This window comes from Lissotriton vulgaris, chromosome 1_1, assembly GCF_964263255.1.
Source record: "Lissotriton vulgaris chromosome 1_1, aLisVul1.2, whole genome shotgun sequence".
NCBI lineage: Eukaryota > Metazoa > Chordata > Amphibia > Caudata > Salamandridae > Lissotriton > Lissotriton vulgaris.
In genome coordinates this window covers 630,564,563-630,577,805 of record NC_141685.1, presented here as the reverse complement: position 1 = coordinate 630,577,805, position 13,243 = coordinate 630,564,563, and positions in this window count along the sequence as shown.

The window sequence follows — 13,243 nt, the reverse complement described above, 5'->3', positions numbered from 1 at the left end:
ATGTAGGGAGCGCTATGCACATGGCCAAGAAAAGGGTACTTGAACACCTAAGGCCCATAAACAACAAGAATCCCCAGTACCCGGTTGCCAGACATTTTGCAGAGTATCACCTCTCCAACAGCTCACTTCTCAGTTACTTTGGTATCGACCAAGTACTAGCCAGTCCAAGAAGGGGAAATAGGGAGCTCAAACTCAGGAAAAAAGAATTAAGACAGATTCCAGAACTTGAGACAAGATACCCGTATGGCCGCAATTTAGACTAGGAATTAGCAACACACTTGATTGAAGAGTAATGTAATTTACGCTTGTGTTTTGTTGTTCTTCCTTAGGAAGCTTTACAGATGATCCATGCTGCTTGATGTATTAATATAACTTCTCTTTAATGCATTAGTTGACATAGAACCATTATATGTCAAGCTATAGTTATATTTTAATGTTTAATATTTTAACCCCATGTTTTCTTTCACTTTATTCACAGGAGGAAAGGAAGGGGCCCACTGAACACTTCAGGGCACTTGACAGGCCGCCTACCCTTTGCTTCACCTCTACGAAGAGTGCACCACCAACGTATAGATAAGACTTTTCATGATTTTTTTCACTTATAGTGCCTGTTAATGTTTTATGTCTTTGGACAGTACTAAGTGGTCATTAATTGACCCACTTGGCGCTAGCACAGAATTTCTTTTACGGAATTTTCACACAGACTGTACAGTACCAAGAATGACCACTAGCACTCTAGTATTGTTTAGTAGGGAATACTCATCAATGGCATGTCACGCTGACACATTGTCGTTTTACCCATAGCATGAACATGGCGCATCTGTGTCTTGTGATGCCTAGCATGCCACATAGCGATGTGGGGGATTCCAATATGGCTGCCATATTATGCACTTTGTCAACTCGGCTTTCTTGCACGGTCTCGTAGTTCAAGCACCGCCATCAGTTCAATGAGGTTTTTCTCTTCTCGCTCCCCTTCCGTTGTAATGCACATCACAGCCCACGCACTTTACGTTGTAAATGACCTGAATTGTATGGCGATGCAGTATCGATGATATATATGAGCTTGATACCTGCAGCTCTACTCCTGTATTTTGATTATAAAATACTGCATCAATATAAAGGCAATAATTGTATACACATGTATGTTGCATGATTGTTTGCGTATATACATAACAGGATGTGCAGACAGGAACATGAATACTTAATATTTACATTCTGGAATGTTTTGGGCGCTCTAAGATGGCCGTCAATTTTACATGACATTTTTCCTGTCCTCTGTTGACTGCCAGTACTGAAACTATGTAAACTCACAATATGCACTAGGTTCCTTGTGTGATCAATGAAGTCCGCTTCAAAAACGCGTTACCCTATACCAGATTACACTTTCATTGTACGAGACTCTGAGAGCACGTGTTATTGGTAAAGTTGAAGAAGTTTAATGCCGGGCGGAGCTCCCAGGAGGGGTGCCTGTTGTTGAAGCATATATATATATATATTTTTTTTTTGTCACCTTCCTGACATGTATAACTGTAAACTAATCAGGCAGATATAAAATCGGGTGAAACATTAACCTACAACCATTACAAACCACATATCCCACAATACATTGCATGGAACAATAGTATAAATAAAGAAAGAGATGAGGGACAAACTGTAAGACACTGCCGTGAACAAGAACTTTGTTTCGAAACGCGTAGGCGAACACAGTTTTGATAAAGAACCTTGAACTACTACCGAATGGAGTGCCTTCACTGTTTTATTTGTGGAAAAAATTAAACAGGATACTGCCCTGATCCCGGTGACGGCACCAACTGACCAGCGCTCCTCCTGTAACAGGACAATTGGTGGAAGAATATATATGGGCTAAAACCTATGGTTTTTTCATTGAATATATAATATATATATATATATATATATATCCTTGCACACTGGTTCCTGCTTCCCCAGCACTACGAGCGCTCAATGTGGGTGCGTTTCCCTACGGCGGAACCTCGCCGTTCCATATGATACACTCCTCCGTTTTTGGCGAAAGAAATGGGCGCACACTCGCTGCCTTCCACAATTGATTTATTCACAGCTTTTACTCAGCTTGGAAACAACAAAGATCAACGCGTTTCAGTGCTCCTGGCACCTTGCTCACGATCACTTGTTTTCATTTTTTTACATCTTTTAAAGTAGCCAATGACATGGATGTTACCTCACATCCTGTTTTACTCTAGGCATTGTGGTTATGGTAGTTTTTCATAAAAAGAGTCTCTTTGGTGAAGTTGAGACTGCTAGTTCTGATTGAGGATATTCATTGCTTCATGAATATTATTCGTTTTGAGTTTACATCCCTCCAGTGGGAATACTTGACTAGCAGTTAATTTTTCAGAGGTCCTTCGAAGGGTTGTTTTCATGTTTTCACCCTCATTTGATTCTTCTTCTTTCATGTATCCTAGGTCACTCATTTCTCTTGGATTTTCACCAACTCATTGTAGTTCCTTATGCGAGGTGGATGTACAGCTCCTCCGATTGGTTCAGGCCATGTGGATGTAAGGTTCTGAAGTTGAGGATGTGTCGCGATTCTTTTTGGCGCATGATTTTTTCACGATCTCCTCCCCGTATATTCTTTGGTATGGTTTCTATCCCAAAGAATTTGAGTTTTTGCCAGTCAGCATTGTGCTTGAGCTCCATGTGTTTTGCCACCGCATTTGTTCTGTCCTTATGAGTTGTGGCTCTTGCGTGTTCCATTATCCGCTTTTTCAGCTCTCCCTTGGTACTTCCCACATACATTAGGGGGCAAGGACATTCAACACCATAGACTGTAAATTCTGTTGTGCAAGTAATTAGTTGTTTTATCTGCCATTTTTTGTTGTTGTCAGGTAGCGGTATTTCTCTGGTAGGTTTGGCAATTTGACACATTTTGCAATTATAGCATTTTGCAAAGCCTGTGGTTTTCAACCAGTCTTTCTTTTTGCTTGTGCTGCAATGGCTGTGGATTAGTTTGTCTTTCAGATTTGGGGCTCTTCTATAGGACACCTCCGGGTGTTGGCCCACTATTTTTCCTACCGTGTCATCCAGATGGAGTATTTTCCAGTTTTTCCTCATTATTTTTACCAGTTCTTTGCTATTCTCTGAATAGTCCATGATTAGTCGGATTGGTTCCCGTATGCATTTTTCTTTTTCCTTTGGCTTTGTTAGACACTCCTGTCTTGTTTTTGCATTTGCCTTTTTACAGCACTTTTCAATGTTGCCCCAATTATATTTTCGATTTTTGAATCTTTGTTTTGCTTTGGTACTTTGTTCCTTCCATTCTGTCTCTTCACTGCATATCCTCCTGATTCGGAGGAACTCTCCATAGGGTATGCTGGAGATTAGGGATGCTTGGTGGCAACTCGTCGCTTCCAATGTGGCATTGGTGGCTGTTGTTTTTCTGTAGAGTGTCGTGTGGATATGGTTATTCTTGACATAGATGCGAGTGTCCAGGAAGGTGATTTCAGTGTTGCTGATCTCATAAGTAAAGGATAATCCCGCCGTTCTCGTATTGATGATGTTGAAGTACTCTTGAAATTCATCTTTAGTTCCTTCCCAAATGATCAACAGGTCATCTATGAACCTGATCCAACACATGACCTTGGTTGTGAATTGGTCAAATTCTGGTGCCCAAGCTATCTCCTTTTCCCAGTACCCCATCGTGAGACAGGCGTAGTTGGGACTGAATGAAAAACCCATTGCGGTTCCACTGCTTTGTCTATATATTTCTTCACCGAACAGGAAGATGTTTTGTGATAGGCATAACTCCATCATGTCTAACAACATTTGATTGTGGTTTTTGTACATGATATCTCTTTGTTGCAAAAAATAATTACAGGCTTTAAGACCTAAATCATTTTGTATGTTTGTGTATAATGATACAACATCCATGGATATTAACTGGTAGCTTTCTTGCCATGGGATGTTTTCCAATCGTCTCAACAAATCGTTGGTGTCCTGTATATATGAGCTCAATTCTGTTACATGGGGTTTGAGAAAGTGGTCTATATAATTTGAGATCGGTTCTAGCAAAGAGCCCTTTGCCGACAATATCGGTCTGCCAGGTGGTTTGTTGCGGTCCTTATGTACCTTAGGGAGGAAGTATATTGTTGCTGTGATTGGGTGGCTGGTTGTGAGATATTTTTCTTCATCACTGTCAATGAGATTGTTTAATTTCCATTGTCTCAGTTTTTCATCTACCTTGATCTTAATTTCTTTTGTTGGGTTTGTTCTGAGTCTTTCATAATATCTCGTGTCTTTTAACTGACGGTGTGCCTCGGTGATGTATGAGCTTTTGTCCCAAATCACGATATTTCCGCCTTTATCGGCCATTTTTATCTCAATTGAGTCATCATTACAGAGATTTTCTAGCCCTTTTCGTTCTTCTTGGGTTAGATTGTCCTGATATTTGGATCCTTTGATTTTATATAGGTCCCGAATCACCGCTTCCTGGAAAGTATCCACCTTATTGCCTGGTGGTAACTGAGGATAGAATTTCGATTTAGGTTTTAGGTTGCTGATGCCTGCTCCCTTTTGTGTGATTGCTTGACTCAGCGTTATTTCTTCCCCGTTCATGGTGTCGAGATTCAAAAGAGTGGTAAAGGCTTCTGCATCTCTTGCCTGTAGTACCGGGGTATCCTGGTTTGTTGTTTCGATGTTTCTCCCGCTTTTGTGTTTGTTTTCCTCAAAGAATTTGGCTAAGATCAAGGTAGATGAAAAACTGAGACAATGGAAATTAAACAATCTCATTGACAGTGATGAAGAAAAATATCTCACAACCAGCCACCCAATCACAGCAACAATATACTTCCTCCCTAAGGTACATAAGGACCGCAACAAACCACCTGGCAGACCGATATTGTCGGCAAAGGGCTCTTTGCTAGAACCGATCTCAAATTATATAGACCACTTTCTCAAACCCCATGTAACAGAATTGAGCTCATATATACAGGACACCAACGATTTGTTGAGACGATTGGAAAACATCCCATGGCAAGAAAGCTACCAGTTAATATCCATGGATGTTGTATCATTATACACAAACATACAAAATGATTTAGGTCTTAAAGCCTGTAATTATTTTTTGCAACAAAGAGATATCATGTACAAAAACCACAATCAAATGTTGTTAGACATGATGGAGTTATGCCTATCACAAAACATCTTCCTGTTCGGTGAAGAAATATATAGACAAAGCAGTGGAACCGCAATGGGTTTTTCATTCAGTCCCAACTACGCCTGTCTCACGATGGGGTACTGGGAAAAGGAGATAGCTTGGGCACCAGAATTTGACCAATTCACAACCAAGGTCATGTGTTGGATCAGGTTCATAGATGACCTGTTGATCATTTGGGAAGGAACTAAAGATGAATTTCAAGAGTACTTCAACATCATCAATACGAGAACGGCGGGATTATCCTTTACTTATGAGATCAGCAACACTGAAATCACCTTCCTGGACACTCGCATCTATGTCAAGAATAACCATATCCACACGACACTCTACAGAAAAACAACAGCCACCAATGCCACATTGGAAGCGACGAGTTGCCACCAAGCATCCCTAATCTCCAGCATACCCTATGGAGAGTTCCTCCGAATCAGGAGGATATGCAGTGAAGAGACAGAATGGAAGGAACAAAGTACCAAAGCAAAACAAAGATTCAAAAATCGAAAATATAATTGGGGCAACATTGAAAAGTGCTGTAAAAAGGCAAATGCAAAAACAAGACAGGAGTGTCTAACAAAGCCAAAGGAAAAAGAAAAATGCATACGGGAACCAATCCGACTAATCATGGACTATTCAGAGAATAGCAAAGAACTGGTAAAAATAATGAGGAAAAACTGGAAAATACTCCATCTGGATGACACGGTAGGAAAAATAGTGGGCCAACACCCGGAGGTGTCCTATAGAAGAGCCCCAAATCTGAAAGACAAACTAATCCACAGCCATTGCAGCACAAGCAAAAAGAAAGACTGGTTGAAAACCACAGGCTTTGCAAAATGCTATAATTGCAAAATGTGTCAAATTGCCAAACCTACCAGAGAAATACCGCTACCTGACAACAACAAAAAATGGCAGATAAAACAACTAATTACTTGCACAACAGAATTTACAGTCTATGGTGTTGAATGTCCTTGCCCCCTAATGTATGTGGGAAGTACCAAGGGAGAGCTGAAAAAGCGGATAATGGAACACGCAAGAGCCACAACTCATAAGGACAGAACAAATGCGGTGGCAAAACACATGGAGCTCAAGCACAATGCTGACTGGCAAAAACTCAAATTCTTTGGGATAGAAACCATACCAAAGAATATACGGGGAGGAGATCGTGAAAAAATCATGCGCCAAAAAGAATCGCGACACATCCTCAACTTCAGAACCTTACATCCACATGGCCTGAACCAATCGGAGGAGCTGTACATCCACCTCGCATAAGGAACTACAATGAGTTGGTGAAAATCCAAGAGAAATGAGTGACCTAGGATACATGAAAGAAGAAGAATCAAATGAGGGTGAAAACATGAAAACAACCCTTCGAAGGACCTCTGAAAAATTAACTGCTAGTCAAGTATTCCCACTGGAGGGATGTAAACTCAAAACGAATAATATTCATGAAGCAATGAATATCCTCAATCAGAACTAGCAGTCTCAACTTCACCAAAGAGACTCTTTTTATGAAAAACTACCATAACCACAATGCCTAGAGTAAAACAGGATGTGAGGTAACATCCATGTCATTGGCTACTTTAAAAGATGTAAAAAAATGAAAACAAGTGATCGTGAGCAAGGTGCCAGGAGCACTGAAACGCGTTGATCTTTGTTGTTTCCAAGCTGAGTAAAAGCTGTGAATAAATCAATTGTGGAAGGCAGCGAGTGTGCGCCCATTTCTTTCGCCAAAAACGGAGGAGTGTATCATATATATATATATATATATATATATATATATATATATATATATATATATATATTATATATATAAAATGCAGTTGTCGAATTCTGTCTGTCAGATTAAGCATTAAGCCATGTGTTTGTTGATTTTTACCTTTATAGACTGCAGGGATTAGTGCGATTACAGGATTTGACATTTCATTTTCCCAAGGTTACTTAATTGTTGCACAACACGGTGTGAAATTGTATTTGCAGACAAAGCTCAAAAAGAGGAACATAAACAAAGAATTCTTACTAAGGTCACGGTCTGCGTCGGGTATTTTACTTCAAGAGAATATATTGGGAAGTGACTTTCAGTGCCAAAAACGCCAAATCAAATCTCAGACATCTAGAGCACATCTTTCTTGCAAATTAGCTTGGAGGTTTGACAAGCCTCGTAAGGATAATCACTCTCAAAACTGTAACTTAATGAGTTGTTCAGCAGAACTTTAAACACCACTGAATGAACCTGCGAATTCCCTGGGAGTATTATGCAAACTCGTCTGCGCGAAGAGAGTTTAAAAAACTGTGGGGCCTTAAACGTCTGCTGCACACACAATTCCGAAGCTATTGCCTGCAAATATTTTCTTTTTATATTTGCAAAAGCAAACATTTAGTGATAACCTAATATTAAACAAGCCATATTGGAAAAAGACGCACTTTTTTCACAATGTGATAATTTTTGTGTTTTTTTTTGTTTTTTTGTTTTAAATAATAAATAAGAATACAGGCATTATGTGTGATTATTTGAATACCTCTTCAGCATACGTTTTGTAGAAATATTTGTAACACTTTTTCCAGCTTCCTTTTTCTGCCACTTTTCCCACAACTTGTCTAAGGTCAGTTTTGCAAACATAAAGGCCGATCTATGCAAGAAACCTTGCAGGGCTGCATTGTATGTCAGCGAGAGGGCAGGAATGCGCCATATTTAACTTTATATTTAACATTATATGTCACGTTTCTGTCCTCTCCTTGCGTTGGCACACTATGTCCACTTAGCGCCAGTGCAGGCACTCTTGCACCATGGAGCTAGGGTGCCTGCGTTGCATGCAGGATTATTTATATGCTGGAAGGGGCACCTTCCTGCACAAAAACAATCCTCTGAGGTTTTTTACTCTTTCTGCGTGCACGGCAGAGTGATGCACACGTAGAAAGAGGGGAAAACGAGGAGACATAAAAACATTTCCACCCAATTTGCCATCTGTGGGAATGCACAGCAAAATTCCCAGGTCTACCATTCATAATAAGTCTGGGAATTCGCCAAAATCCGTTGGTGGATGTGTGGGAACAATCATGCTTCATCCATGGAACACCTTCCTAGGGCAGAGTACCGCAAGGCAGCAGCTTGCGCTTCCAAGCTTTACTCCAGATTTACCATGGCACCCAGGGCCACGCAAGGCAGATGTGCATAGCGTCGTAAATCTCATTCTAGGTTTAACGTTGCCGTGCATTACCTTGCATGACATAATGGCAATGAAAAACGAATCCTAGCCACTAGTTTATATCTGACATAGAAAGCATGGCAAATGTCGAAATGCATATCATCTGTGGTTATGTGCCGCAGTGTACACACCACTGTGTAAACTACTCACAAACATAACTTTTCACATCAATCATACCAGTATGTTTTGCCAGTTGAGTATTGGGGTCTGTGCATGGAATCCATTCCAATCACTGTATTTATTATATGAGCATTCATATATATGTTGCCACATATTACATGCATTTAACTTCTCACCTAACTTAAACCTGCAAGTTTGAGCTAATATTGCTGCTGAAAGGTCAAAAAAGTTTTTGAAAACATCACAGATTGAGTGTCCAAAGGAGAGATGTTTAAGAAAAATTAGTCTAAAGAAAGATTACTAATAATAAGAATAAAGCTAAATTCCACAATGAGCAGAAAATCTAGATGACATACACATAGATCTTTACAGGGCCACAGATATGGAGGTGCCTATTCGGCTAGCCCAAGGATCACACTACCAGGGATCCCAATATCTTCCCAAGTACAATTAATACAGATTCTGTATTCAACATTAGGAACTGCTTTATTGATTACGGATTACTAGGAAATTGGTTATTCTAAATGTGAGTCGCCTGGTAGTTCTGCTGCTTTCATCAACTAATAGAAACCTGAGAGACCCGCTGGTACCCCATGCACGAATAATTCCAGATGAGAGCAGTGGCATGAATAGTAGTGCAAACGGGAATTACAGGGCTCTTTAAATAAGAATCCTAGGGTTAGTGTAACAGGCATAAATCAACTTTCTGTAGGATTACCACAAAATTATAACATGCATCAGTATATGCAAGCCATTCGTTTATTTACTAAAATGCTTGCATGGCACTTATAATGTTTTACGGAGTTTTATAGAGCGCAAACTTGACCCGGTATTGGATATCAGAGTGCTTTACATAGCACCAGTTGCGTTACATAAGGACACATTCATTGTTAGGTCTCGCCTAGGCAGCACATGCGCTGACTCGTCAAGAGATGCTTAATACAGTATAGCGGGGGAAGCTCCGCCCACTTTCCGCCTCTGTTTTTCATTGACCGAAATCCTAAATGCTGCAATCTGATTAGTTTTGGGCAACTTAATCCTGCTTCCTGACGGCTATTTTATCATTGTTGTCCTTCCAGGGCTATCTGCCCCTTTACTTTTTAAACCTCTTTGTTCCCCTGCCTCCCACCATTTCCTCCCGCAGTTTGTGACTTCTCGGACCACCACACCCCACCACCCCCTCTCGTTTGTTCCTTTTTTTAACGCACGTACTTCCGTTGAAAATGCAATTTTAAATGCTTGTTTGTTGTGTGATTGGTGGGTGAATTAACACTCATTTCTCGTTGCAGCATATGCACTGTTTGTTTCTCTTCCATGCATGCGCAGGCAGTAGCAGATGTTACTCAGTTATGAATGTGAGTGCCTAGTGCTGTCTGCGGCCTCCTTTGAGTGAAGGGCTGTGTGTGACTTGGAAGGGGCACGGTGGCTGTCCTCAGATCCCCCACGCTGTGGTCTGAGGCCCTATTTAACATTGTCAGCTCCCATACGTACCCAAACAATGCCCTTCTGCGATACAAAAGGACGTTTTGAGAATATAGATATTGTCTGTAGATTCCAGTATTTCGTGCCTTTGCGCAAGAGTTGATGCACGAAACCTTCATCAGTGTCAGAAAGAGACTATACAAACTAGAAAAACAGTTAAACGTGCCCCAATTCACATCAGAGTATGTTATGTGCATGATGCAAGGATGAGAAGAAACCACACTTGTGTGTGCCAAACACTGCCCAGGAAAATTCACCAAAACAGTTGAAATAAGCAAGTTCACCGAACTACTTGCATGAAGGGGTTCAGGGAACGAGCAGGGCTTTCTTGTTTGGTTGCTTATTTTGGAAACATAAATAAATTAAAGGAGCGTTTCGGTAGATTTTACGCCGTAAAGGAGGTGTAGCATTTAAATATGATTTTAATCATAACCTTTGCACTCTGCCCCACTCTTGCAGTGAATTACAAATAACATTTCTTACTTCCCCTCCCGCCAAAAAAGCCACTACACCTTTCTTCGTGGTGGTCATTTGTTGGCCACAGTTTATTAAGGGTTACAAGGAAATAGGTATTACTTGCATTGGCATGCTATGTCATATACATTTTCTCGCCAATGTCTCTTGACCCTTCTAGGGCGGTTTTTCTGTAGGTTGGATTTCCTTGCGCTTCCTCTGCGCGGGATGGGGATATTCGTTGTCCCAGAGTTAGGCTGCCTCGCTACCTTTTGGACCTTGTTGTGCCCTGCCATCCGGCAGGGGCTGGGCTGCGAGCGCCGTCTCTGCATATTCCCCCTTCCCTTTGTCGCATGTCACCCAGCCGTGAGGCATCCCAGAGCCGCTGTCCTTAGGCCATCTCACCCAGCCGTGCGGCATCTGAAGGTGAGTGGACCTATTCTGGCGTACTGCTCTCCGGTGTGCCTACGTACAAACCGTTCTCAGCGTAGCCCTTCCCCACACTCTTTCCCTATCTCAGCCCTGCGACAATACTGATCCCTTGGTGTGGGTGGGTTGGACAAGATTCTTTAGCGCCGTGCTGCTCCCCCCGCTCCTGTGCATAGGAGTATCACTGGAGGGAGCGCGCTTATATGCCCCCCCAGCCTGTCTCTTCCTAGGGAACCCCTCTCATTGGGGGGTTTGAATATCGCCTCCCCCCCCCATTGGCCGCGGCGCGGCAGAAGCAAAGAAGGGGGGGGTGAGCCAGGCACCTTCCGGGGTCCCCCTGCTCACTAGGGAGACCCCGTTTTCCTGCCCTAGCGTTGTGTCTCCCGGTGCCGTGTCCCCCCCCTTGCTGCCCTTTGGGGACTCGCCGCATGGTTATGGCGATGGCTCCCTAGCCCCCTACGGGGACCTGCCTCTGCAATATCCTTCGCTCTCTGCCCCACTCTTGCAGTGAATTACAAATAACATTTCTTACTTCCCCTCCCGCCAATAAAGCCACTACACCTTTCTTCGTGGTGGTCATTCGTTGGCCGCAGTTTATTAAGGGTTACAAGGAAACAGGTATTACTTGCATTTGCATGTTATGTCATATACATTTCCTTGCCAATGTCTCTTGGCCCTTCTAGGGCGGTTTTTCTGTAGGTTGGATTTCCTTGCGCTTCCTCTGCGCGGGAAGGGGATATTCGTTGTCCCAGAGTTAGGCTGCCTCGCTACCTTTCGGACCTTGTTGTGCCCTGCCATCCGACGGGGGTGGGGCTGCGAGCGCCGTCTCTGCATATTTCCCCTTCCCTTCGTCGCATGTCACCCAGCCATGAGGCATCCCAGAGCCGCTGTCCTTAGGCTATCTCACCCAGCCGTGCAGCATCTGAAGGTGAGTGGACCTATTCTGGCGCACCGCTCTCCGGTGTGCCTCCGTACCAACCGTTCTCAGCGTAGCCCTTCACCACACTGTCAGGGAGGCTGCCGTCTCCCTGCGGCTCCCCCTCGCACCCTGCTGTTCATTGACAACCTGCTAACACCATGGCGCCCCACAGATTGCTCCAGAACATCTCCATCCCCTGCTCGGACAGGTGCACCCCGTCTGTGTGCGTAATATTCCGGGCGCCTGGTGTGTATCAACCCATGCCTGATGAAGCCCAGGCCGTTTGCGCTGCAAAATTTGCTTACTGTGAGATTCAGCTTTTTCCTCGAGTTTTCCACCCCTTTATAGGACTCGGCGCCTCGTCATTCCTGCCTGCTGATCACTTCAGACCAAGTGATCGCCGTTTTCCCGCACATCCTGGCTGTTTCCACTAGGTCGTTCTGTATTCCTAATAGGAGGGCCCTCTGCCCCATGCTGGCCAGGCCGTTCCCCCCGAGGTGGATGATCAGGACGTCTGAGTGGCCCCCCGCCCCCTCCCTTATGCTCTTGAGGGCCGTCGCGAGTTGAAACCAATGCATGCCTGACTGGCCAAACAAGAGGATGCACGTGTGTTGTGGTCTGTTCTTGAGCTGTCGCCCCTTGTGTTCCCACCATGCGCCCATCCGCTTGATGAAAGAGTGCCCCACCACCCACACGAGGCGGGGTATGCTCCCTGTTGATGCAAATGTAAAGCGACTGGTCACTCTCTCGCCTACCCCGTGCACCCTCTGGTCACAATAGCTGGGGCCTCACGTATGATTTGTATACTCGCGAGCGCCACCTCCCCACTGCCTGTATGCCTGCCTTGGGCATCCCGTGTTGTTCTGCGGTTGTGGCCGCCCCTATTCGGAATGAGTGTGATCCAAAGGCCCCTGGTGGCAGGCCCACATTGCTGAGGGCCAGGCGCATCACTGCTACGAAATGGAATTTACTCAAGTGCGACCCGTCCCTGTGAATGAGCAGGGGGCCATGTCCCGCCGGGTGTATTGCCATGAAGGCTAAGAGGCAGCATACTGCGCAGCGCTCCTGGTTCTGGATGCAGTGTAAGGTCACTGTTGCCCCCTTGCCCTCCTGGTCCATCTTCGACCTACGCAACGCCAAATCTACTCTCCCGGCTCCTGGTGTTACATCACTGGCCTGTAGGCAGCGCTCCGCTTGGCCCTCCCTGGCGGGGGCCACCAGTTCGTTGATGCAGAATGCCCCAAAGAAGGCCGTGGTGAATGCTACCCTGAATAGCACGCGCTCGTACTCGCTCGCTGTTACTCCGTCTAGCGCCTGCAGTAGTGCCCCTAATCTGGTGAAGTCTATTGGGTGCCTTGTGTCCGCTTTCTTTCCTTCCTTCCTCTTCCACCCCTTCATTGCCGTCTTTATGTAGTGCGATGCCAGTGGGTTGTGTCCTGTTTCTAGCTTCGT